This window comes from Triturus cristatus, chromosome 5_2 (assembly GCF_964204655.1).
Source record: "Triturus cristatus chromosome 5_2, aTriCri1.1, whole genome shotgun sequence".
In the NCBI taxonomy this organism is placed as follows: domain Eukaryota; kingdom Metazoa; phylum Chordata; class Amphibia; order Caudata; family Salamandridae; genus Triturus; species Triturus cristatus.
In genome coordinates, this window is record NC_140588.1 from 553,070,977 (window position 1) to 553,096,615 (window position 25,639).

Sequence of the window (25,639 nt, forward strand, 5' to 3'; positions counted from 1 at the left end):
GGGTGAGCTTTCCATTTTGACAGAAGAGATTTGCCTCAGGGGGCAACTTATCTTTCATTGAAAAATATTATCTCACATAAAAACCACTGTTCAACAGAGTTATAACGTTATTTGAGTCTTTTGGGCAACATCCTTCCCCAACATAGTTCAATATGCAAAAGTTTACCAGAATAGGAAAGCAATCCAATTCAGTTTCTCTTTGACAGTAGAATATTAAAAACTTTGACATTTCCACATTGCTGCAGCAGTTTGCACTCCTTTCACATGGGAGGTTCCATGGTGTAATGGTTAGCACTTTGGACTTTGAATCCAATGATCCGAGTTCAAATCTCGGTGGGACCATTTTATGACTCTTGACCAAATCATTTTCTTTCAAGTGTATTCATTAATATCACATATCTAATACCGGTAGGGTGAAAAATTAATTTATTGATTATACTCTAAAAGTTTACTAGATGTGAGCAAATAATAGAATTTTTACAATACCTGGAAACTAAATGGCTCAAAATAATGAGAGATTTTACAAACTCACTCTGGTTTCTCAAACTCATCACAGGGGCCTGATGCACGACATTACTTTTTAAAATCTTACTGTTATTGATAAGGGGAACAAGGAACTTTTTAATTGCAAAGCATTCATTAAAACAAAACTTGAGGAGTCAAACTTTGTATTACGGGGACCGAAGATGTGCAGTTTGAATAATAATCTTGAAATTCAGACGTACAAAGATTTTACACACTGATTTTCAACAGTAAATCCACAACCAATAAAGTTGAATCTTTTGAAAGACATGTCAAAGGTGTGAATCTGAAATTCACTTTCAAAGAAATTCACAATGAAATGCACTGTGTAAGTCCAGCATGTTGTCAGCTAAGAAATCAGCAAAAATGAACTATCTCATTACTGGCCATATAGATGAGAAAGGAAAATAAACTCATGTTTACAATGTGGATGTGAAAGAACAGTTTCTAGGTTCAGCTTCAATATTTATGTTAATGAATAATTGATATGTTCATATTGTCTAACAGCTATCTAGATGGATAAAGCTATGTATGCATCTATACATACTTATGCGTTCATACGCATCAGTATAAAACATTGATATTAGGTTTTTTCTAGACCAAATTCTAAAAAATGAGTTAAACAGTGAATCTCATAATTGTAGTAGGTCCCACCGAGATTTGAACTCGGATCGCTGGATTCAGAGTCCAGAGTGCTAACCATTACACCATGGAACCCTCTCACACAAGAGTGCCTTTTCCATTGAGACAAAAGAGAGCGCATCAGTGATGTCCTTCTCTTATATTGATAAAAAGATATCTCATTTGAATGGTCATAGTGGATAGAGATTTAATGTGATTTGATTCTTTTCAGCTATATTCTCTATAAAAGTGTTAAATATTCAAATGTTTATCTGAATATAAAAGTTATATCACAATGTTCATCTTTGCCTGTAGCATAATAAAACAGTCTACATTTCCAGACTACTGAAGCAATGTCTCTGTCTCCTGCATGGGTGGCTCGATAGAGCAATGGTTGGCAATTTGGACTTTGCATCCAATGATCCGATTTGAAACCTTGGAGGGACTTTTTTTATTACTCTTGAGCTTTTCCATTTCTTCATCTTTGTTCATTGATAGCTCAAATCCAACACCAGTAGGTTGAAAGAGTCAATTATTGAATGCTTTCAAAATGTCCATCAGCTTGAACAAGTTACATCAATACAAACTTTACAATACTTTGACATCAAATTTCTTCACAAAGTAGTTAGCCATTATAAAATCATATCCTGATTTTCTCAAACGCATTTCAGACGGGTGATTCACAGCATCACTTTTTTAAGCTTTCCCGCTATTGATAAGGCGAAAATAGCACATTTTGAATGAGAAGTTTTCTTCAATCAAACATAGAGGAACCCAAATGATGATCTCATTCAGCTAGTAAAAATGTTGTTTTATATTAGTATGGAAATCGTGAAAAGAAAATGTTTTTCATGCTGATTTACAACAGTTGATCTCCAATCGTAAAATATAAGCTTTTGGTCGGAGGCATGACAGGTACTGATCAAATTCTCATTTTTGAACTTTATTCACAAATCATATGATATGCTTTGTATACATCAACTGTATTGTTGGATCAATAATGAGTAAAAAGTGACTATCTCAATTTCAGGACATATAAAAGAGAAAGAAGTAGAAACTCATGTTTCAAATGCTGAGAGGCAACAACTGTTCATGATTTTCACCTCCACTAATTATATTTATTTTTATAATCTATATGTTTATATGTTCCTATAAATATACAGAGACATATAGCTATATATACAGAGATACATATGTACAGGTTGATTTTTACATGTTTATAAGTAAATGTGATGTTGTTCCAAATAAAACTTCTAAGAACTGAATGGAAAAGAAAATTGTAATGTTCAGATAAGTCCCACTGAAATTTGTACTCAGATCCCTGTTTTCAGAGTCCAGAGTGCTAACCACGACACCATCCACCCTCCCGTACCGGGGTGAGCTTTCCATTTTGACAGAAGAGATTTGCCTCAGGGGGCAACTTATCTTTCATTGAAAAATATTATCTCACATAAAAACCACTGTTCAACAGAGTTATAACGTTATTTGAGTCTTTTGGGCAACATCCTTCCCCAACATAGTTCAATATGCAAAAGTTTACCAGAATAGGAAAGCAATCCAATTCAGTTTCTCTTTGACAGTAGAATATTAAAAACTTTGACATTTCCACATTGCTGCAGCAGTTTGCACTCCTTTCACATGGGAGGTTCCATGGTGTAATGGTTAGCACTTTGGACTTTGAATCCAATGATCCGAGTTCAAATCTCGGTGGGACCATTTTATGACTCTTGACCAAATCATTTTCTTTCAAGTGTATTCATTAATATCACATATCTAATACCGGTAGGGTGAAAAATTAATTTATTGATTATACTCTAAAAGTTTACTAGATGTGAGCAAATAATAGAATTTTTACAATACCTGGAAACTAAATGGCTCAAAATAATGAGAGATTTTACAAACTCACTCTGGTTTCTCAAACTCATCACAGGGGCCTGATGCACGACATTACTTTTTAAAATCTTACTGTTATTGATAAGGGGAACAAGGAACTTTTTAATTGCAAAGCATTCATTAAAACAAAACTTGAGGAGTCAAACTTTGTATTACGGGGACCGAAGATGTGCAGTTTGAATAATAATCTTGAAATTCAGACGTACAAAGATTTTACACACTGATTTTCAACAGTAAATCCACAACCAATAAAGTTGAATCTTTTGAAAGACATGTCAAAGGTGTGAATCTGAAATTCACTTTCAAAGAAATTCACAATGAAATGCACTGTGTAAGTCCAGCATGTTGTCAGCTAAGAAATCAGCAAAAATGAACTATCTCATTACTGGCCATATAGATGAGAAAGGAAAATAAACTCATGTTTACAATGTGGATGTGAAAGAACAGTTTCTAGGTTCAGCTTCAATATTTATGTTTATGAATAATTGATATGTTCATATTGTCTAACAGCTATCTAGATGGATAAAGCTATGTATGCATCTATACATACTTATGCGTTCATACGCATCAGTATAAAACATTGATATTAGGTTTTTTCTAGACCAAATTCTAAAAAATGAGTTAAACAGTGAATCTCATAATTGTAGTAGGTCCCACCGAGATTTGAACTCGGATCGCTGGATTCAGAGTCCAGAGTGCTAACCATTACACCATGGAACCCTCTCACACAAGAGTGCCTTTTCCATTGAGACAAAAGAGAGCGCATCAGTGATGTCCTTCTCTTATATTGATAAAAAGATATCTCATTTGAATGGTCATAGTGGATAGAGATTTAATGTGATTTGATTCTTTTCAGCTATATTCTCTATAAAAGTGTTAAATATTCAAATGTTTATCTGAATATAAAAGTTATATCACAATGTTCATCTTTGCCTGTAGCATAATAAAACAGTCTACATTTCCAGACTACTGAAGCAATGTCTCTGTCTCCTGCATGGGTGGCTCGATAGAGCAATGGTTGGCAATTTGGACTTTGCATCCAATGATCCGATTTGAAACCTTGGAGGGACTTTTTTTATTACTCTTGAGCTTTTCCATTTCTTCATCTTTGTTCATTGATAGCTCAAATCCAACACCAGTAGGTTGAAAGAGTCAATTATTGAATGCTTTCAAAATGTCCATCAGCTTGAACAAGTTACATCAATACAAACTTTACAATACTTTGACATCAAATTTCTTCACAAAGTAGTTAGCCATTATAAAATCATATCCTGATTTTCTCAAACGCATTTCAGACGGGTGATTCACAGCATCACTTTTTTAAGCTTTCCCGCTATAGATAAGGCGAAAATAGCACATTTTGAATGAGAAGTTTTCTTCAATCAAACATAGAGGAACCCAAATGATGATCTCATTCAGCTAGTAAAAATGTTGTTTTATATTAGTATGGAAATCGTGAAAAGAAAATGTTTTTCATGCTGATTTACAACAGTTGATCTCCAATCGTAAAATATAAGCTTTTGGTCGGAGGCATGACAGGTACTGATCAAATTCTCATTTTTGAACTTTATTCACAAATCATATGATATGCTTTGTATACATCAACTGTATTGTTGGATCAATAATGAGTAAAAAGTGACTATCTCAATTTCAGGACATATAAAAGAGAAAGAAGTAGAAACTCATGTTTCAAATGCTGAGAGGCAACAACTGTTCATGATTTTCACCTCCACTAATTATATTTATTTTTATAATCTATATGTTTATATGTTCCTATAAATATACAGAGACATATAGCTATATATACAGAGATACATATGTACAGGTTGATTTTTACATGTTTATAAGTAAATGTGATGTTGTTCCAAATAAAACTTCTAAGAACTGAATGGAAAAGAAAATTGTAATGTTCAGATAAGTCCCACTGAAATTTGTACTCAGATCCCTGTTTTCAGAGTCCAGAGTGCTAACCACGACACCATCCACCCTCCCGTACCGGGGTGAGCTTTCCATTTTGACAGAAGAGATTTGCCTCAGGGGGCAACTTATCTTTCATTGAAGAATATTATCTCACATAAAAACCACTGTTCAACAGAGTTATAACGTTATTTGAGTCTTTTGGGCAACATCCTTCCCCAACATAGTTCAATATGCAAAAGTTTACCAGAATAGGAAAGCAATCCAATTCAGTTTCTCTTTGACAGTAGAATATTAAAAACTTTGACATTTCCACATTGCTGCAGCAGTTTGCACTCCTTTCACATGGGAGGTTCCATGGTGTAATGGTTAGCACTTTGGACTTTGAATCCAATGATCCGAGTTCAAATCTCGGTGGGGCCATTTTATGACTCTTGACCAAATCATTTTCTTTCAAGTGTATTCATTAATATCACATATCTAATACCGGTAGGGTGAAAAATTAATTTATTGATTATACTCTAAAAGTTTACTAGATGTGAGCAAATAATAGAATTTTTACAATACCTGGAAACTAAATGGCTCAAAATAATGAGAGATTTTACAAACTCACTCTGGTTTCTCAAACTCATCACAGGGGCCTGATGCACGACATTACTTTTTAAAATCTTACTGTTATTGATAAGGGGAACAAGGAACTTTTTAATTGCAAAGCATTCATTAAAACAAAACTTGAGGAGTCAAACTTTGTATTACGGGGACCGAAGATGTGCAGTTTGAATAATAATCTTGAAATTCAGACGTACAAAGATTTTACACACTGATTTTCAACAGTAAATCCACAACCAATAAAGTTGAATCTTTTGAAAGACATGTCAAAGGTGTGAATCTGAAATTCACTTTCAAAGAAATTCACAATGAAATGCACTGTGTAAGTCCAGCATGTTGTCAGCTAAGAAATCAGCAAAAATGAACTATCTCATTACTGGCCATATAGATGAGAAAGGAAAATAAACTCATGTTTACAATGTGGATGTGAAAGAACAGTTTCTAGGTTCAGCTTCAATATTTATGTTTATGAATAATTGATATGTTCATATTGTCTAACAGCTATCTAGATGGATAAAGCTATGTATGCATCTATACATACTTATGCGTTCATACGCATCAGTATAAAACATTGATATTAGGTTTTTTCTAGACCAAATTCTAAAAAATGAGTTAAACAGTGAATCTCATAATTGTAGTAGGTCCCACCGAGATTTGAACTCGGATCGCTGGATTCAGAGTCCAGAGTGCTAACCATTACACCATGGAACCCTCTCACACAAGAGTGCCTTTTCCATTGAGACAAAAGAGAGCGCATCAGTGATGTCCTTCTCTTATATTGATAAAAAGATATCTCATTTGAATGGTCATAGTGGATAGAGATTTAATGTGATTTGATTCTTTTCAGCTATATTCTCTATAAAAGTGTTAAATATTCAAATGTTTATCTGAATATAAAAGTTATATCACAATGTTCATCTTTGCCTGTAGCATAATAAAACAGTCTACATTTCCAGACTACTGAAGCAATGTCTCTGTCTCCTGCATGGGTGGCTCGATAGAGCAATGGTTGGCAATTTGGACTTTGCATCCAATGATCCGATTTGAAACCTTGGAGGGACTTTTTTTATTACTCTTGAGCTTTTCCATTTCTTCATCTTTGTTCATTGATAGCTCAAATCCAACACCAGTAGGTTGAAAGAGTCAATTATTGAATGCTTTCAAAATGTCCATCAGCTTGAACAAGTTACATCAATACAAACTTTACAATACTTTGACATCAAATTTCTTCACAAAGTAGTTAGCCATTATAAAATCATATCCTGATTTTCTCAAACGCATTTCAGACGGGTGATTCACAGCATCACTTTTTTAAGCTTTCCCGCTATTGATAAGGCGAAAATAGCACATTTTGAATGAGAAGTTTTCTTCAATCAAACATAGAGGAACCCAAATGATGATCTCATTCAGCTAGTAAAAATGTTGTTTTATATTAGTATGGAAATCGTGAAAAGAAAATGTTTTTCATGCTGATTTACAACAGTTGATCTCCAATCGTAAAATATAAGCTTTTGGTCGGAGGCATGACAGGTACTGATCAAATTCTCATTTTTGAACTTTATTCACAAATCATATGATATGCTTTGTATACATCAACTGTATTGTTGGATCAATAATGAGTAAAAAGTGACTATCTCAATTTCAGGACATATAAAAGAGAAAGAAGTAGAAACTCATGTTTCAAATGCTGAGAGGCAACAACTGTTCATGATTTTCACCTCCACTAATTATATTTATTTTTATAATCTATATGTTTATATGTTCCTATAAATATACAGAGACATATAGCTATATATACAGAGATACATATGTACAGGTTGATTTTTACATGTTTATAAGTAAATGTGATGTTGTTCCAAATAAAACTTCTAAGAACTGAATGGAAAAGAAAATTGTAATGTTCAGATAAGTCCCACTGAAATTTGTACTCAGATCCCTGTTTTCAGAGTCCAGAGTGCTAACCACGACACCATCCACCCTCCCGTACCGGGGTGAGCTTTCCATTTTGACAGAAGAGATTTGCCTCAGGGGGCAACTTATCTTTCATTGAAAAATATTATCTCACATAAAAACCACTGTTCAACAGAGTTATAACGTTATTTGAGTCTTTTGGGCAACATCCTTCCCCAACATAGTTCAATATGCAAAAGTTTACCAGAATAGGAAAGCAATCCAATTCAGTTTCTCTTTGACAGTAGAATATTAAAAACTTTGACATTTCCACATTGCTGCAGCAGTTTGCACTCCTTTCACATGGGAGGTTCCATGGTGTAATGGTTAGCACTTTGGACTTTGAATCCAATGATCCGAGTTCAAATCTCGGTGGGACCATTTTATGACTCTTGACCAAATCATTTTCTTTCAAGTGTATTCATTAATATCACATATCTAATACCGGTAGGGTGAAAAATTAATTTATTGATTATACTCTAAAAGTTTACTAGATGTGAGCAAATAATAGAATTTTTACAATACCTGGAAACTAAATGGCTCAAAATAATGAGAGATTTTACAAACTCACTCTGGTTTCTCAAACTCATCACAGGGGCCTGATGCACGACATTACTTTTTAAAATCTTACTGTTATTGATAAGGGGAACAAGGAACTTTTTAATTGCAAAGCATTCATTAAAACAAAACTTGAGGAGTCAAACTTTGTATTACGGGGACCGAAGATGTGCAGTTTGAATAATAATCTTGAAATTCAGACGTACAAAGATTTTACACACTGATTTTCAACAGTAAATCCACAACCAATAAAGTTGAATCTTTTGAAAGACATGTCAAAGGTGTGAATCTGAAATTCACTTTCAAAGAAATTCACAATGAAATGCACTGTGTAAGTCCAGCATGTTGTCAGCTAAGAAATCAGCAAAAATGAACTATCTCATTACTGGCCATATAGATGAGAAAGGAAAATAAACTCATGTTTACAATGTGGATGTGAAAGAACAGTTTCTAGGTTCAGCTTCAATATTTATGTTTATGAATAATTGATATGTTCATATTGTCTAACAGCTATCTAGATGGATAAAGCTATGTATGCATCTATACATACTTATGCGTTCATACGCATCAGTATAAAACATTGATATTAGGTTTTTTCTAGACCAAATTCTAAAAAATGAGTTAAACAGTGAATCTCATAATTGTAGTAGGTCCCACCGAGATTTGAACTCGGATCGCTGGATTCAGAGTCCAGAGTGCTAACCATTACACCATGGAACCCTCTCACACAAGAGTGCCTTTTCCATTGAGACAAAAGAGAGCGCATCAGTGATGTCCTTCTCTTATATTGATAAAAAGATATCTCATTTGAATGGTCATAGTGGATAGAGATTTAATGTGATTTGATTCTTTTCAGCTATATTCTCTATAAAAGTGTTAAATATTCAAATGTTTATCTGAATATAAAAGTTATATCACAATGTTCATCTTTGCCTGTAGCATAATAAAACAGTCTACATTTCCAGACTACTGAAGCAATGTCTCTGTCTCCTGCATGGGTGGCTCGATAGAGCAATGGTTGGCAATTTGGACTTTCCATCCAATGATCCGATTTGAAACCTTGGAGGGACTTTTTTTATTACTCTTGAGCTTTTCCATTTCTTCATCTTTGTTCATTGATAGCTCAAATCCAACACCAGTAGGTTGAAAGAGTCAATTATTGAATGCTTTCAAAATGTCCATCAGCTTGAACAAGTTACATCAATACAAACTTTACAATACTTTGACATCAAATTTCTTCACAAAGTAGTTAGCCATTATAAAATCATATCCTGATTTTCTCAAACGCATTTCAGACGGGTGATTCACAGCATCACTTTTTTAAGCTTTCCCGCTATTGATAAGGCGAAAATAGCACATTTTGAATGAGAAGTTTTCTTCAATCAAACATAGAGGAACCCAAATGATGATCTCATTCAGCTAGTAAAAATGTTGTTTTATATTAGTATGGAAATCGTGAAAAGAAAATGTTTTTCATGCTGATTTACAACAGTTGATCTCCAATCGTAAAATATAAGCTTTTGGTCGGAGGCATGACAGGTACTGATCAAATTCTCATTTTTGAACTTTATTCACAAATCATATGATATGCTTTGTATACATCAACTGTATTGTTGGATCAATAATGAGTAAAAAGTGACTATCTCAATTTCAGGACATATAAAAGAGAAAGAAGTAGAAACTCATGTTTCAAATGCTGAGAGGCAACAACTGTTCATGATTTTCACCTCCACTAATTATATTTATTTTTATAATCTATATGTTTATATGTTCCTATAAATATACAGAGACATATAGCTATATATACAGAGATACATATGTACAGGTTGATTTTTACATGTTTATAAGTAAATGTGATGTTGTTCCAAATAAAACTTCTAAGAACTGAATGGAAAAGAAAATTGCAATGTTCAGATAAGTCCCACTGAAATTTGTACTCAGATCCCTGTTTTCAGAGTCCAGAGTGCTAACCACGACACCATCCACCCTCCCGTACCGGGGTGAGCTTTCCATTTTGACAGAAGAGATTTGCCTCAGGGGGCAACTTATCTTTCATTGAAAAATATTATCTCACATAAAAACCACTGTTCAACAGAGTTATAACGTTATTTGAGTCTTTTGGGCAACATCCTTCCCCAACATAGTTCAATATGCAAAAGTTTACCAGAATAGGAAAGCAATCCAATTCAGTTTCTCTTTGACAGTAGAATATTAAAAACTTTGACATTTCCACATTGCTGCAGCAGTTTGCACCCCTTTCACATGGGAGGTTCCATGGTGTAATGGTTAGCACTTTGGACTTTGAATCCAATGATCCGAGTTCAAATCTCGGTGGGACCATTTTATGACTCTTGACCAAATCATTTTCTTTCAAGTGTATTCATTAATATCACATATCTAAAACCGGTAGGGTGAAAAATTAATTTATTGATTATACTCTAAAAGTTTACTAGATGTGAGCAAATAATTGAATTTTTACAATACCTGGAAACTAAATGGCTCAAAATAATGAGAGATTTTACAAACTCACTCTGGTTTCTCAAACTCATCACAGGGGCCTGATGCACGACATTACTTTTTAAAATCTTACTGTTATTGATAAGGGGAACAAGGAACTTTTTAATTGCAAAGCATTCATTAAAACAAAACTTGAGGAGTCAAACTTTGTATTACGGGGACCGAAGATGTGCAGTTTGAATAATAATCTTGAAATTCAGACGTACAAAGATTTTACACACTGATTTTCAACAGTAAATCCACAACCAATAAAGTTGAATCTTTTGAAAGACATGTCAAAGGTGTGAATCTGAAATTCACTTTCAAAGAAATTCACAATGAAATGCACTGTGTAAGTCCAGCATGTTGTCAGCTAAGAAATCAGCAAAAATGAACTATCTCATTACTGGCCATATAGATGAGAAAGGAAAATAAACTCATGTTTACAATGTGGATGTGAAAGAACAGTTTCTAGGTTCAGCTTCAATATTTATGTTTATGAATAATTGATATGTTCATATTGTCTAACAGCTATCTAGATGGATAAAGCTATGTATGCATCTATACATACTTATGCGTTCATACGCATCAGTATAAAACATTGATATTAGGTTTTTTCTAGACCAAATTCTAAAAAATGAGTTAAACAGTGAATCTCATAATTGTAGTAGGTCCCACCGAGATTTGAACTCGGATCGCTGGATTCAGAGTCCAGAGTGCTAACCATTACACCATGGAACCCTCTCACACAAGAGTGCCTTTTCCATTGAGACAAAAGAGAGCGCATCAGTGATGTCCTTCTCTTATATTGATAAAAAGATATCTCATTTGAATGGTCATAGTGGATAGAGATTTAATGTGATTTGATTCTTTTCAGCTATATTCTCTATAAAAGTGTTAAATATTCAAATGTTTATCTGAATATAAAAGTTATATCACAATGTTCATCTTTGCCTGTAGCATAATAAAACAGTCTACATTTCCAGACTACTGAAGCAATGTCTCTGTCTCCTGCATGGGTGGCTCGATAGAGCAATGGTTGGCAATTTGGACTTTGCATCCAATGATCCGATTTGAAACCTTGGAGGGACTTTTTTTATTACTCTTGAGCTTTTCCATTTCTTCATCTTTGTTCATTGATAGCTCAAATCCAACACCAGTAGGTTGAAAGAGTCAATTATTGAATGCTTTCAAAATGTCCATCAGCTTGAACAAGTTACATCAATACAAACTTTACAATACTTTGACATCAAATTTCTTCACAAAGTAGTTAGCCATTATAAAATCATATCCTGATTTTCTCAAACGCATTTCAGACGGGTGATTCACAGCATCACTTTTTTAAGCTTTCCCGCTATAGATAAGGCGAAAATAGCACATTTTGAATGAGAAGTTTTCTTCAATCAAACATAGAGGAACCCAAATGATGATCTCATTCAGCTAGTAAAAATGTTGTTTTATATTAGTATGGAAATCGTGAAAAGAAAATGTTTTTCATGCTGATTTACAACAGTTGATCTCCAATCGTAAAATATAAGCTTTTGGTCGGAGGCATGACAGGTACTGATCAAATTCTCATTTTTGAACTTTATTCACAAATCATATGATATGCTTTGTATACATCAACTGTATTGTTGGATCAATAATGAGTAAAAAGTGACTATCTCAATTTCAGGACATATAAAAGAGAAAGAAGTAGAAACTCATGTTTCAAATGCTGAGAGGCAACAACTGTTCATGATTTTCACCTCCACTAATTATATTTATTTTTATAATCTATATGTTTATATGTTCCTATAAATATACAGAGACATATAGCTATATATACAGAGATACATATGTACAGGTTGATTTTTACATGTTTATAAGTAAATGTGATGTTGTTCCAAATAAAACTTCTAAGAACTGAATGGAAAAGAAAATTGTAATGTTCAGATAAGTCCCACTGAAATTTGTACTCAGATCCCTGTTTTCAGAGTCCAGAGTGCTAACCACGACACCATCCACCCTCCCGTACCGGGGTGAGCTTTCCATTTTGACAGAAGAGATTTGCCTCAGGGGGCAACTTATCTTTCATTGAAAAATATTATCTCACATAAAAACCACTGTTCAACAGAGTTATAACGTTATTTGAGTCTTTTGGGCAACATCCTTCCCCAACATAGTTCAATATGCAAAAGTTTACCAGAATAGGAAAGCAATCCAATTCAGTTTCTCTTTGACAGTAGAATATTAAAAACTTTGACATTTCCACATTGCTGCAGCAGTTTGCACTCCTTTCACATGGGAGGTTCCATGGTGTAATGGTTAGCACTTTGGACTTTGAATCCAATGATCCGAGTTCAAATCTCGGTGGGTCCATTTTATGACTCTTGACCAAATCATTTTCTTTCAAGTGTATTCATTAATATCACATATCTAATACCGGTAGGGTGAAAAATTAATTTATTGATTATACTCTAAAAGTTTACTAGATGTGAGCAAATAATAGAATTTTTACAATACCTGGAAACTAAATGGCTCAAAATAATGAGAGATTTTACAAACTCACTCTGGTTTCTCAAACTCATCACAGGGGCCTGATGCACGACATTACTTTTTAAAATCTTACTGTTATTGATAAGGGGAACAAGGAACTTTTTAATTGCAAAGCATTCATTAAAACAAAACTTGAGGAGTCAAACTTTGTATTACGGGGACCGAAGATGTGCAGTTTGAATAATAATCTTGAAATTCAGACGTACAAAGATTTTACACACTGATTTTCAACAGTAAATCCACAACCAATAAAGTTGAATCTTTTGAAAGACATGTCAAAGGTGTGAATCTGAAATTCACTTTCAAAGAAATTCACAATGAAATGCACTGTGTAAGTCCAGCATGTTGTCAGCTAAGAAATCAGCAAAAATGAACTATCTCATTACTGGCCATATAGATGAGAAAGGAAAATAAACTCATGTTTACAATGTGGATGTGAAAGAACAGTTTCTAGGTTCAGCTTCAATATTTATGTTTATGAATAATTGATATGTTCATATTGTCTAACAGCTATCTAGATGGATAAAGCTATGTATGCATCTATACATACTTATGCGTTCATACGCATCAGTATAAAACATTGATATTAGGTTTTTTCTAGACCAAATTCTAAAAAATGAGTTAAACAGTGAATCTCATAATTGTAGTAGGTCCCACCGAGATTTGAACTCGGATCGCTGGATTCAGAGTCCAGAGTGCTAACCATTACACCATGGAACCCTCTCACACAAGAGTGCCTTTTCCATTGAGACAAAAGAGAGCGCATCAGTGATGTCCTTCTCTTATATTGATAAAAAGATATCTCATTTGAATGGTCATAGTGGATAGAGATTTAATGTGATTTGATTCTTTTCAGCTATATTCTCTATAAAAGTGTTAAATATTCAAATGTTTATCTGAATATAAAAGTTATATCACAATGTTCATCTTTGCCTGTAGCATAATAAAACAGTCTACATTTCCAGACTACTGAAGCAATGTCTCTGTCTCCTGCATGGGTGGCTCGATAGAGCAATGGTTGGCAATTTGGACTTTGCATCCAATGATCCGATTTGAAACCTTGGAGGGACTTTTTTTATTACTCTTGAGCTTTTCCATTTCTTCATCTTTGTTCATTGATAGCTCAAATCCAACACCAGTAGGTTGAAAGAGTCAATTATTGAATGCTTTCAAAATGTCCATCAGCTTGAACAAGTTACATCAATACAAACTTTACAATACTTTGACATCAAATTTCTTCACAAAGTAGTTAGCCATTATAAAATCATATCCTGATTTTCTCAAACGCATTTCAGACGGGTGATTCACAGCATCACTTTTTTAAGCTTTCCCGCTATTGAAAAGGCGAAAATAGCACATTTTGAATGAGAAGTTTTCTTCAATCAAACATAGAGGAACCCAAATGATGATCTCATTCAGCTAGTAAAAATGTTGTTTTATATTAGTATGGAAATCGTGAAAAGAAAATGTTTTTCATGCTGATTTACAACAGTTGATCTCCAATCGTAAAATATAAGCTTTTGGTCGGAGGCATGACAGGTACTGATCAAATTCTCATTTTTGAACTTTATTCACAAATCATATGATATGCTTTGTATACATCAACTGTATTGTTGGATCAATAATGAGTAAAAAGTGACTATCTCAATTTCAGGACATATAAAAGAGAAAGAAGTAGAAACTCATGTTTCAAATGCTGAGAGGCAACAACTGTTCATGATTTTCACCTCCACTAATTATATTTATTTTTATAATCTATATGTTTATATGTTCCTATAAATATACAGAGACATATAGCTATATATACAGAGATACATATGTACAGGTTGATTTTTACATGTTTATAAGTAAATGTGATGTTGTTCCAAATAAAACTTCTAAGAACTGAATGGAAAAGAAAATTGTAATGTTCAGATAAGTCCCACTGAAATTTGTACTCAGATCCCTGTTTTCAGAGTCCAGAGTGCTAACCACGACACCATCCACCCTCCCGTACCGGGGTGAGCTTTCCATTTTGACAGAAGAGATTTGCCTCAGGGGGCAACTTATCTTTCATTGAAAAATATTATCTCACATAAAAACCACTGTTCAACAGAGTTATAACGTTATTTGAGTCTTTTGGGCAACAACCTTCCCCAACATAGTTCAATATGCAAACGTTTACCAGAATAGGAAAGCAATCCAATTCAGTTTCTCTTTGACAGTAGAATATTAAAAACTTTGACATTTCCACATTGCTGCAGCAGTTTGCACTCCTTTCACATGGGAGGTTCCATGGTGTAATGGTTAGCACTTTGGACTTTGAATCCAATGATCCGAGTTCAAATCTCGGTGGGACCATTTTATGACTCTTGACCAAATCATTTTCTTTCAAGTGTATTCATTAATATCACATATCTAATACCGGTAGGGTGAAAAATTAATTTATTGATTATACTCTAAAAGTTTACTAGATGTGAGCAAATAATAGAATTTTTACAATACCTGGAAACTAAATGGCTCAAAATAATGAGAGATTTTACAAACTCACTCTGGTTTCTCAAACTCATCACAGGGCCCTGATGCACGACATTACTTTTTAAAATCTTACTGTTATTGATAAGGGGAACAAGGAACTTTTTAATTGCAAAGCATTCATTAAAACAAAACTTGAGGAGTCAAACTTTGTATTACGGGGACCAAAGATGTGCAGTTTGAATAATAATCTTGAAATTCAGACGTACAAAGATTTTACACACTGATTTTCAACAGTAAATCCACAACCAATAAAGTTGAATCTTTTGAAAGACATGTCAAAGGTGTGAATCTGAAATTCACTTTCAAAGAAATTCACAATGAAATGCACTGTGTAAGTCCAGCATGTTGTCAGCTAAGAAATCAGCAAAAATGAACTGTCTCATTACTGGCCATATAGATGAGAAAGGAAAATAAACTCATGTTTACAATGTGGATGTGAAAGAACAGTTTCTAGGTTCAGCTTCAATATTTATGTTTATGAATAATTGATATGTTCATATTGTCTAACAGCTATCTAGATGGATAAAGCTATGTATGCATCTATACATACTTATGCGTTCATACGCATCAGTATAAAACATTGATATTAGGTTTTTTCTAGACCAAATTCTAAAAAATGAGTTAAACAGTGAATCTCATAATTGTAGTAGGTCCCACCGAGATTTGAACTCGGATCGCTGGATTCAGAGTCCAGAGTGCTAACCATTACACCATGGAACCCTCTCACACAAGAGTGCCTTTTCCATTGAGACAAAAGAGAGCGCATCAGTGATGTCCTTCTCTTATATTGATAAAAAGATATCTCATTTGAATGGTCATAGTGGATAGAGATTTAATGTGATTTGATTCTTTTCAGCTATATTCTCTATAAAAGTGTTAAATATTCAAATGTTTATCTGAATATAAAAGTTATATCACAATGTTCATCTTTGCCTGTAGCATAATAAAACAGTCTACATTTCCAGACTACTGAAGCAATGTCTCTGTCTCCTGCATGGGTGGCTCGATAGAGCAATGGTTGGCAATTTGGACTTTGCATCCAATGATCCGATTTGAAACCTTGGAGGGACTTTTTTTATTACTCTTGAGCTTTTCCATTTCTTCATCTTTGTTCATTGATAGCTCAAATCCAACACCAGTAGGTTGAAAGAGTCAATTATTGAATGCTTTCAAAATGTCCATCAGCTTGAACAAGTTACATCAATACAAACTTTACAATACTTTAACATCAAATTTCTTCACAAAGTAGTTAGCCATTATAAAATCATATCCTGATTTTCTCAAACGCATTTCAGACGGGTGATTCACAGCATCACTTTTTTAAGCTTTCCCGCTATTGATAAGGCGAAAATAGCACATTTTGAATGAGAAGTTTTCTTCAATCAAACATAGAGGAACCCAAATGATGATCTCATTCAGCTAGTAAAAATGTTGTTTTATATTAGTATGGAAATCGTGAAAAGAAAATGTTTTTCATGCTGATTTACAACAGTTGATCTCCAATCGTAAAATATAAGCTTTTGGTCGGAGGCATGACAGGTACTGATCAAATTCTCATTTTTGAACTTTATTCACAAATCATATGATATGCTTTGTATACATCAACTGTATTGTTGGATCAATAATGAGTAAAAAGTGACTATCTCAATTTCAGGACATATAAAAGAGAAAGAAGTAGAAACTCATGTTTCAAATGCTGAGAGGCAACAACTGTTCATGATTTTCACCTCCACTAATTATATATATTTTTATAATCTATATGTTTATATGTTCCTATAAATATACAGAGACATATAGCTATATATACAGAGATACATATGTACAGGTTGATTTTTACATGTTTATAAGTAAATGTGATGTTGTTCCAAATAAAACTTCTAAGAACTGAATGGAAAAGAAAATTGTAATGTTCAGATAAGTCCCACTGAAATTTGTACTCAGATCCCTGTTTTCAGAGTCCAGAGTGCTAACCACGACACCATCCACCCTCCCGTACCAGGGTGAGCTTTCCATTTTGACAGAAGAGATTTGCCTCAGGGGGCAACTTATCTTTCATTGAAAAATATTATCTCACATAAAAACCACTGTTCAACAGAGTTATAACGTTATTTGAGTCTTTTGGGCAACGACCTTCCCCAACATAGTTCAATATGCAAAAGTTTACCAGAATAGGAAAGCAATCCAATTCAGTTTCTCTTTGACAGTAGAATATTAAAAACTTTGACATTTCCACATTGCTGCAGCAGTTTGCACTCCTTTCACATGGGAGGTTCCATGGTGTAATGGTTAGCACTTTGGACTTTGAATCCAATGATCCGAGTTCAAATCTCGGTGGGACCATTTTATGACTCTTGACCAAATCATTTTCTTTCAAGTGTATTCATTAATATCACATATCTAATACCGGTAGGGTGAAAAATTAATTTATTGATTATACTCTAAAAGTTTACTAGATGTGAGCAAATAATAGAATTTTTACAATACCTGGAAACTAAATGGCTCAAAATAATGAGAGATTTTACAAACTCACTCTGGTTTCTCAAACTCATCACAGGGCCCTGATGCACGACATTACTTTTTAAAATCTTACTGTTATTGATAAGGGGAACAAGGAACTTTTTAACTGCAAAGCATTCATTAAAACAAAACTTGAGGAGTCAAACTTTGTATTACGGGGACCAAAGATGTGCAGTTTGAATAATAATCTTGAAATTCAGACGTACAAAGATTTTACACACTGATTTTCAACAGTAAATCCACAACCAATAAAGTTGAATCTTTTGAAAGACATGTCAAAGGTGTGAATCTGAAATTCACTTTCAAAGAAATTCACAATGAAATGCACTGTGTAAGTCCAGCATGTTGTCAGCTAAGAAATCAGCAAAAATGAACTGTCTCATTACTGGCCATATAGATGAGAAAGGAAAATAAACTCATGTTTACAATGTGGATGTGAAAGAACAGTTTCTAGGTTCAGCTTCAATATTTATGTTTATGAATAATTGATATGTTCATATTGTCTAACAGCTATCTAGATGGATAAAGCTATGTATGCATCTATACATACTTATGCGTTCATACGCATCAGTATAAAACATTGATATTAGGTTTTTTCTAGACCAAATTCTAAAAAATGAGTTAAATAGTGAATCTCATAATTGTAGTAGGTCCCACCGAGATTTGAACTCGGATCGCTGGATTCAGAGTCCAGAGTGCTAACCATTACACCATGGAACCCTCTCACACAAGAGTGCCTTTTCCATTGAGACAAAAGAGAGCGCATCAGTGATGTCCTTCTCTTATATTGATAAAAAGATATCTCATTTGAATGGTCATAGTGGATAGAGATTTAATGTGATTTGATTCTTTTCAGCTATATTCTCTATAAAAGTGTTAAATATTCAAATGTTTATCTGAATATAAAAGTTATATCACAATGTTCATCTTTGCCTGTAGCATAATAAAACAGTCTACATTTCCAGACTACTGAAGCAATGTCTCTGTCTCCTGCATGGGTGGCTCGATAGAGCAATGGTTGGCAATTTGGACTTTGCATCCAATGATCCGATTTGAAACCTTGGAGGGACTTTTTTTATTACTCTTGAGCTTTTCCATTTCTTCATCTTTGTTCATTGATAGCTCAAATCCAACACCAGTAGGTTGAAAGAGTCAATTATTGAATGCTTTCAAAATGTCCATCAGCTTGAACAAGTTACATCAATACAAACTTTACAATACTTTGACATCAAATTTCTTCACAAAGTAGTTAGCCATTATAAAATCATATCCTGATTTTCTCAAACGCATTTCAGACGGGTGATTCACAGCATCACTTTTTTAAGCTTTCCCGCTATTGATAAGGCGAAAATAGCACATTTTGAATGAGAAGTTTTCTTCAATCAAACATAGAGGAACCCAAATGATGATCTCATTCAGCTAGTAAAAATGTTGTTTTATATTAGTATGGAAATCGTGAAAAGAAAATGTTTTTCATGCTGATTTACAACAGTTGATCTCCAATCGTAAAATATAAGCTTTTGGTCGGAGGCATGACAGGTACTGATCAAATTCTCATTTTTGAACTTTATTCACAAATCATATGATATGCTTTGTATACATCAACTGTATTGTTGGATCAATAATGAGTAAAAAGTGACTATCTCAATTTCAGGACATATAAAAGAGAAAGAAGTAGAAACTCATGTTTCAAATGCTGAGAGGCAACAACTGTTCATGATTTTCACCTCCACTAATTATATATATTTTTATAATCTATATGTTTATATGTTCCTATAAATATACAGAGACATATAGCTATATATACAGAGATACATATGTACAGGTTGATTTTTACATGTTTATAAGTAAATGTGATGTTGTTCCAAATTAAACTTCTAAGAACTGAATGGAAAAGAAAATTGTAATGTTCAGATAAGTCCCACTGAAATTTGTACTCAGATCCCTGTTTTCAGAGTCCAGAGTGCTAACCACGACACCATCCACCCTCCCGTACCAGGGTGAGCTTTCCATTTTGACAGAAGAGATTTGCCTCAGGGGGCAACTTATCTTTCATTGAAAAATATTATCTCACATAAAAACCACTGTTCAACAGAGTTATAACGTTATTTGAGTCTTTTGGGCAACAACCTTCCCCAACATAGTTCAATATGCAAACGTTTACCAGAATAGGAAAGCAATCCAATTCAGTTTCTCTTTGACAGTAGAATATTAAAAACTTTGACATTTCCACATTGCTGCAGCAGTTTGCACTCCTTTCACATGGGAGGTTCCATGGTGTAATGGTTAGCACTTTGGACTTTGAATCCAATGATCCGAGTTCAAATCTCGGTGGGACCATTTTATGACTCTTGACCAAATCATTTTCTTTCAAGTGTATTCATTAATATCACATATCTAATACCGGTAGGGTGAAAAATTAATTTATTGATTATACTCTAAAAGTTTACTAGATGTGAGCAAATAATAGAATTTTTACAATACCTGGAAACTAAATGGCTCAAAATAATGAGAGATTTTACAAACTCACTCTGGTTTCTCAAACTCATCACAGGGCCCTGATGCACGACATTACTTTTTAAAATCTTACTGTTATTGATAAGGGGAACAAGGAACTTTTTAATTGCAAAGCATTCATTAAAACAAAACTTGAGGAGTCAAACTTTGTATTACGGGGACCAAAGATGTGCAGTTTGAATAATAATCTTGAAATTCAGACGTACAAAGATTTTACACACTGATTTTCAACAGTAAATCCACAACCAATAAAGTTGAATCTTTTGAAAGACATGTCAAAGGTGTGAATCTGAAATTCACTTTCAAAGAAATTCACAATGAAATGCACTGTGTAAGTCCAGCATGTTGTCAGCTAAGAAATCAGCAAAAATGAACTGTCTCATTACTGGCCATATAGATGAGAAAGGAAAATAAACTCATGTTTACAATGTGGATGTGAAAGAACAGTTTCTAGGTTCAGCTTCAATATTTATGTTTATGAATAATTGATATGTTCATATTGTCTAACAGCTATCTAGATGGATAAAGCTATGTATGCATCTATACATACTTATGCGTTCATACGCATCAGTATAAAACATTGATATTAGGTTTTTTCTAGACCAAATTCTAAAAAATGAGTTAAACAGTGAATCTCATAATTGTAGTAGGTCCCACCGAGATTTGAACTCGGATCGCTGGATTCAGAGTCCAGAGTGCTAACCATTACACCATGGAACCCTCTCACACAAGAGTGCCTTTTCCATTGAGACAAAAGAGAGCGCATCAGTGATGTCCTTCTCTTATATTGATAAAAAGATATCTCATTTGAATGGTCATAGTGGATAGAGATTTAATGTGATTTGATTCTTTTCAGCTATATTCTCTATAAAAGTGTTAAATATTCAAATGTTTATCTGAATATAAAAGTTATATCACAATGTTCATCTTTGCCTGTAGCATAATAAAACAGTCTACATTTCCAGACTACTGAAGCAATGTCTCTGTCTCCTGCATGGGTGGCTCGATAGAGCAATGGTTGGCAATTTGGACTTTGCATCCAATGATCCGATTTGAAACCTTGGAGGGACTTTTTTTATTACTCTTGAGCTTTTCCATTTCTTCATCTTTGTTCATTGATAGCTCAAATCCAACACCAGTAGGTTGAAAGAGTCAATTATTGAATGCTTTCAAAATGTCCATCAGCTTGAACAAGTTACATCAATACAAACTTTACAATACTTTAACATCAAATTTCTTCACAAAGTAGTTAGCCATTATAAAATCATATCCTGATTTTCTCAAACGCATTTCAGACGGGTGATTCACAGCATCACTTTTTTAAGCTTTCCCGCTATTGATAAGGCGAAAATAGCACATTTTGAATGAGAAGTTTTCTTCAATCAAACATAGAGGAACCCAAATGATGATCTCATTCAGCTAGTAAAAATGTTGTTTTATATTAGTATGGAAATCGTGAAAAGAAAATGTTTTTCATGCTGATTTACAACAGTTGATCTCCAATCGTAAAATATAAGCTTTTGGTCGGAGGCATGACAGGTACTGATCAAATTCTCATTTTTGAACTTTATTCACAAATCATATGATATGCTTTGTATACATCAACTGTATTGTTGGATCAATAATGAGTAAAAAGTGACTATCTCAATTTCAGGACATATAAAAGAGAAAGAAGTAGAAACTCATGTTTCAAATGCTGAGAGGCAACAACTGTTCATGATTTTCACCTCCACTAATTATATATATTTTTATAATCTATATGTTTATATGTTCCTATAAATATACAGAGACATATAGCTATATATACAGAGATACATATGTACAGGTTGATTTTTACATGTTTATAAGTAAATGTGATGTTGTTCCAAATAAAACTTCTAAGAACTGAATGGAAAAGAAAATTGTAATGTTCAGATAAGTCCCACTGAAATTTGTACTCAGATCCCTGTTTTCAGAGTCCAGAGTGCTAACCACGACACCATCCACCCTCCCGTACCAGGGTGAGCTTTCCATTTTGACAGAAGAGATTTGCCTCAGGGGGCAACTTATCTTTCATTGAAAAATATTATCTCACATAAAAACCACTGTTCAACAGAGTTATAACGTTATTTGAGTCTTTTGGGCAACGACCTTCCCCAACATAGTTCAATATGCAAAAGTTTACCAGAATAGGAAAGCAATCCAATTCAGTTTCTCTTTGACAGTAGAATATTAAAAACTTTGACATTTCCACATTGCTGCAGCAGTTTGCACTCCTTTCACATGGGAGGTTCCATGGTGTAATGGTTAGCACTTTGGACTTTGAATCCAATGATCCGAGTTCAAATCTCGGTGGGACCATTTTATGACTCTTGACCAAATCATTTTCTTTCAAGTGTATTCATTAATATCACATATCTAATACCGGTAGGGTGAAAAATTAATTTATTGATTATACTCTAAAAGTTTACTAGATGTGAGCAAATAATAGAATTTTTACAATACCTGGAAACTAAATGGCTCAAAATAATGAGAGATTTTACAAACTCACTCTGGTTTCTCAAACTCATCACAGGGCCCTGATGCACGACATTACTTTTTAAAATCTTACTGTTATTGATAAGGGGAACAAGGAACTTTTTAACTGCAAAGCATTCATTAAAACAAAACTTGAGGAGTCAAACTTTGTATTACGGGGACCAAAGATGTGCAGTTTGAATAATAATCTTGAAATTCAGACGTACAAAGATTTTACACACTGATTTTCAACAGTAAATCCACAACCAATAAAGTTGAATCTTTTGAAAGACATGTCAAAGGTGTGAATCTGAAATTCACTTTCAAAGAAATTCACAATGAAATGCACTGTGTAAGTCCAGCATGTTGTCAGCTAAGAAATCAGCAAAAATGAACTGTCTCATTACTGGCCATATAGATGAGAAAGGAAAATAAACTCATGTTTACAATGTGGATGTGAAAGAACAGTTTCTAGGTTCAGCTTCAATATTTATGTTTATGAATAATTGATATGTTCATATTGTCTAACAGCTATCTAGATGGATAAAGCTATGTATGCATCTATACATACTTATGCGTTCATACGCATCAGTATAAAACATTGATATTAGGTTTTTTCTAGACCAAATTCTAAAAAATGAGTTAAATAGTGAATCTCATAATTGTAGTAGGTCCCACCGAGATTTGAACTCGGATCGCTGGATTCAGAGTCCAGAGTGCTAACCATTACACCATGGAACCCTCTCACACAAGAGTGCCTTTTCCATTGAGACAAAAGAGAGCGCATCAGTGATGTCCTTCTCTTATATTGATAAAAAGATATCTCATTTGAATGGTCATAGTGGATAGAGATTTAATGTGATTTGATTCTTTTCAGCTATATTCTCTATAAAAGTGTTAAATATTCAAATGTTTATCTGAATATAAAAGTTATATCACAATGTTCATCTTTGCCTGTAGCATAATAAAACAGTCTACATTTCCAGACTACTGAAGCAATGTCTCTGTCTCCTGCATGGGTGGCTCGATAGAGCAATGGTTGGCAATTTGGACTTTGCATCCAATGATCCGATTTGAAACCTTGGAGGGACTTTTTTTATTACTCTTGAGCTTTTCCATTTCTTCATCTTTGTTCATTGATAGCTCAAATCCAACACCAGTAGGTTGAAAGAGTCAATTATTGAATGCTTTCAAAATGTCCATCAGCTTGAACAAGTTACATCAATACAAACTTTACAATACTTTGACATCAAATTTCTTCACAAAGTAGTTAGCCATTATAAAATCATATCCTGATTTTCTCAAACGCATTTCAGACGGGTGATTCACAGCATCACTTTTTTAAGCTTTCCCGCTATTGATAAGGCGAAAATAGCACATTTTGAATGAGAAGTTTTCTTCAATCAAACATAGAGGAACCCAAATGATGATCTCATTCAGCTAGTAAAAATGTTGTTTTATATTAGTATGGAAATCGTGAAAAGAAAATGTTTTTCATGCTGATTTACAACAGTTGATCTCCAATCGTAAAATATAAGCTTTTGGTCGGAGGCATGACAGGTACTGATCAAATTCTCATTTTTGAACTTTATTCACAAATCATATGATATGCTTTGTATACATCAACTGTATTGTTGGATCAATAATGAGTAAAAAGTGACTATCTCAATTTCAGGACATATAAAAGAGAAAGAAGTAGAAACTCATGTTTCAAATGCTGAGAGGCAACAACTGTTCATGATTTTCACCTCCACTAATTATATATATTTTTATAATCTATATGTTTATATGTTCCTATAAATATACAGAGACATATAGCTATATATACAGAGATACATATGTACAGGTTGATTTTTACATGTTTATAAGTAAATGTGATGTTGTTCCAAATAAAACTTCTAAGAACTGAATGGAAAAGAAAATTGTAATGTTCAGATAAGTCCCACTGAAATTTGTACTCAGATCCCTGTTTTCAGAGTCCAGAGTGCTAACCATGACACCATCCACCCTCCCGTACCAGGGTGAGCTTTCCATTTTGACAGAAGAGATTTGCCTCAGGGGGCAACTTATCTTTCATTGAAAAATATTATCTCACATAAAAACCACTGTTCAACAGAGTTATAACGTTATTTGAGTCTTTTGGGCAACATCCTTCCCCAACATAGTTCAATATGCAAAAGTTTACCAGAATAGGAAAGCAATCCAATTCAGTTTCTCTTTGACAGTAGAATATTAAAAACTTTGACATTTCCACATTGCTGCAGCAGTTTGCACTCCTTTCACATGGGAGGTTCCATGGTGTAATGGTTAGCACTTTGGACTTTGAATCCAATGATCCGAGTTCAAATCTCGGTGGGACCATTTTATGACTCTTGACCAAATCATTTTCTTTCAAGTGTATTCATTAATATCACATATCTAATACCGGTAGGGTGAAAAATTAATTTATTGATTATACTCTAAAAGTTTACTAGATGTGAGCAAATAA

General features: G+C 33.7%; 21 non-coding genes across 21 annotated transcripts; 11 read left to right on the plus strand and 10 right to left on the minus strand.

The window, feature by feature from the left end:
• The first annotated feature begins 270 nt into the window (after nt 1-270).
• On the plus strand, nt 271-342 carry TRNAQ-UUG (transfer RNA glutamine (anticodon UUG)). The gene has a single exon. It is a non-coding gene; the product is annotated as a tRNA-Gln (tRNA).
• Nucleotides 343-1,167: 825 nt separating this feature from the next.
• On the minus strand, nt 1,168-1,239 carry TRNAQ-CUG (transfer RNA glutamine (anticodon CUG)). The gene has a single exon. It is a non-coding gene; the product is annotated as a tRNA-Gln (tRNA).
• Nucleotides 1,240-2,787: 1,548 nt separating this feature from the next.
• On the plus strand, nt 2,788-2,859 carry TRNAQ-UUG (transfer RNA glutamine (anticodon UUG)). The gene has a single exon. It is a non-coding gene; the product is annotated as a tRNA-Gln (tRNA).
• An 825-nt stretch (nt 2,860-3,684) lies between these two features.
• On the minus strand, nt 3,685-3,756 carry TRNAQ-CUG (transfer RNA glutamine (anticodon CUG)). The gene has a single exon. It is a non-coding gene; the product is annotated as a tRNA-Gln (tRNA).
• A 1,548-nt stretch (nt 3,757-5,304) lies between these two features.
• On the plus strand, nt 5,305-5,376 carry TRNAQ-UUG (transfer RNA glutamine (anticodon UUG)). The gene has a single exon. It is a non-coding gene; the product is annotated as a tRNA-Gln (tRNA).
• Nucleotides 5,377-6,201: 825 nt separating this feature from the next.
• TRNAQ-CUG (transfer RNA glutamine (anticodon CUG)) lies at nt 6,202-6,273 on the minus strand. Its single transcript has one exon. It is a non-coding gene; the product is annotated as a tRNA-Gln (tRNA).
• A 1,548-nt stretch (nt 6,274-7,821) lies between these two features.
• On the plus strand, nt 7,822-7,893 carry TRNAQ-UUG (transfer RNA glutamine (anticodon UUG)). Its single transcript has one exon. It is a non-coding gene; the product is annotated as a tRNA-Gln (tRNA).
• An 825-nt stretch (nt 7,894-8,718) lies between these two features.
• Nucleotides 8,719-8,790, minus strand: TRNAQ-CUG (transfer RNA glutamine (anticodon CUG)). Its single transcript has one exon. It is a non-coding gene; the product is annotated as a tRNA-Gln (tRNA).
• Nucleotides 8,791-10,338: 1,548 nt separating this feature from the next.
• Nucleotides 10,339-10,410, plus strand: TRNAQ-UUG (transfer RNA glutamine (anticodon UUG)). Its single transcript has one exon. It is a non-coding gene; the product is annotated as a tRNA-Gln (tRNA).
• An 825-nt stretch (nt 10,411-11,235) lies between these two features.
• Nucleotides 11,236-11,307, minus strand: TRNAQ-CUG (transfer RNA glutamine (anticodon CUG)). The gene has a single exon. It is a non-coding gene; the product is annotated as a tRNA-Gln (tRNA).
• A 1,548-nt stretch (nt 11,308-12,855) lies between these two features.
• TRNAQ-UUG (transfer RNA glutamine (anticodon UUG)) lies at nt 12,856-12,927 on the plus strand. Its single transcript has one exon. It is a non-coding gene; the product is annotated as a tRNA-Gln (tRNA).
• An 825-nt stretch (nt 12,928-13,752) lies between these two features.
• TRNAQ-CUG (transfer RNA glutamine (anticodon CUG)) lies at nt 13,753-13,824 on the minus strand. The gene has a single exon. It is a non-coding gene; the product is annotated as a tRNA-Gln (tRNA).
• Nucleotides 13,825-15,372: 1,548 nt separating this feature from the next.
• On the plus strand, nt 15,373-15,444 carry TRNAQ-UUG (transfer RNA glutamine (anticodon UUG)). Its single transcript has one exon. It is a non-coding gene; the product is annotated as a tRNA-Gln (tRNA).
• Nucleotides 15,445-16,269: 825 nt separating this feature from the next.
• On the minus strand, nt 16,270-16,341 carry TRNAQ-CUG (transfer RNA glutamine (anticodon CUG)). The gene has a single exon. It is a non-coding gene; the product is annotated as a tRNA-Gln (tRNA).
• Nucleotides 16,342-17,889: 1,548 nt separating this feature from the next.
• TRNAQ-UUG (transfer RNA glutamine (anticodon UUG)) lies at nt 17,890-17,961 on the plus strand. Its single transcript has one exon. It is a non-coding gene; the product is annotated as a tRNA-Gln (tRNA).
• An 825-nt stretch (nt 17,962-18,786) lies between these two features.
• On the minus strand, nt 18,787-18,858 carry TRNAQ-CUG (transfer RNA glutamine (anticodon CUG)). Its single transcript has one exon. It is a non-coding gene; the product is annotated as a tRNA-Gln (tRNA).
• A 1,548-nt stretch (nt 18,859-20,406) lies between these two features.
• TRNAQ-UUG (transfer RNA glutamine (anticodon UUG)) lies at nt 20,407-20,478 on the plus strand. The gene has a single exon. It is a non-coding gene; the product is annotated as a tRNA-Gln (tRNA).
• Nucleotides 20,479-21,303: 825 nt separating this feature from the next.
• TRNAQ-CUG (transfer RNA glutamine (anticodon CUG)) lies at nt 21,304-21,375 on the minus strand. Its single transcript has one exon. It is a non-coding gene; the product is annotated as a tRNA-Gln (tRNA).
• Nucleotides 21,376-22,923: 1,548 nt separating this feature from the next.
• TRNAQ-UUG (transfer RNA glutamine (anticodon UUG)) lies at nt 22,924-22,995 on the plus strand. Its single transcript has one exon. It is a non-coding gene; the product is annotated as a tRNA-Gln (tRNA).
• An 825-nt stretch (nt 22,996-23,820) lies between these two features.
• On the minus strand, nt 23,821-23,892 carry TRNAQ-CUG (transfer RNA glutamine (anticodon CUG)). The gene has a single exon. It is a non-coding gene; the product is annotated as a tRNA-Gln (tRNA).
• Nucleotides 23,893-25,440: 1,548 nt separating this feature from the next.
• TRNAQ-UUG (transfer RNA glutamine (anticodon UUG)) lies at nt 25,441-25,512 on the plus strand. The gene has a single exon. It is a non-coding gene; the product is annotated as a tRNA-Gln (tRNA).
• The last annotated feature ends 127 nt before the right edge of the window (nt 25,513-25,639 follow it).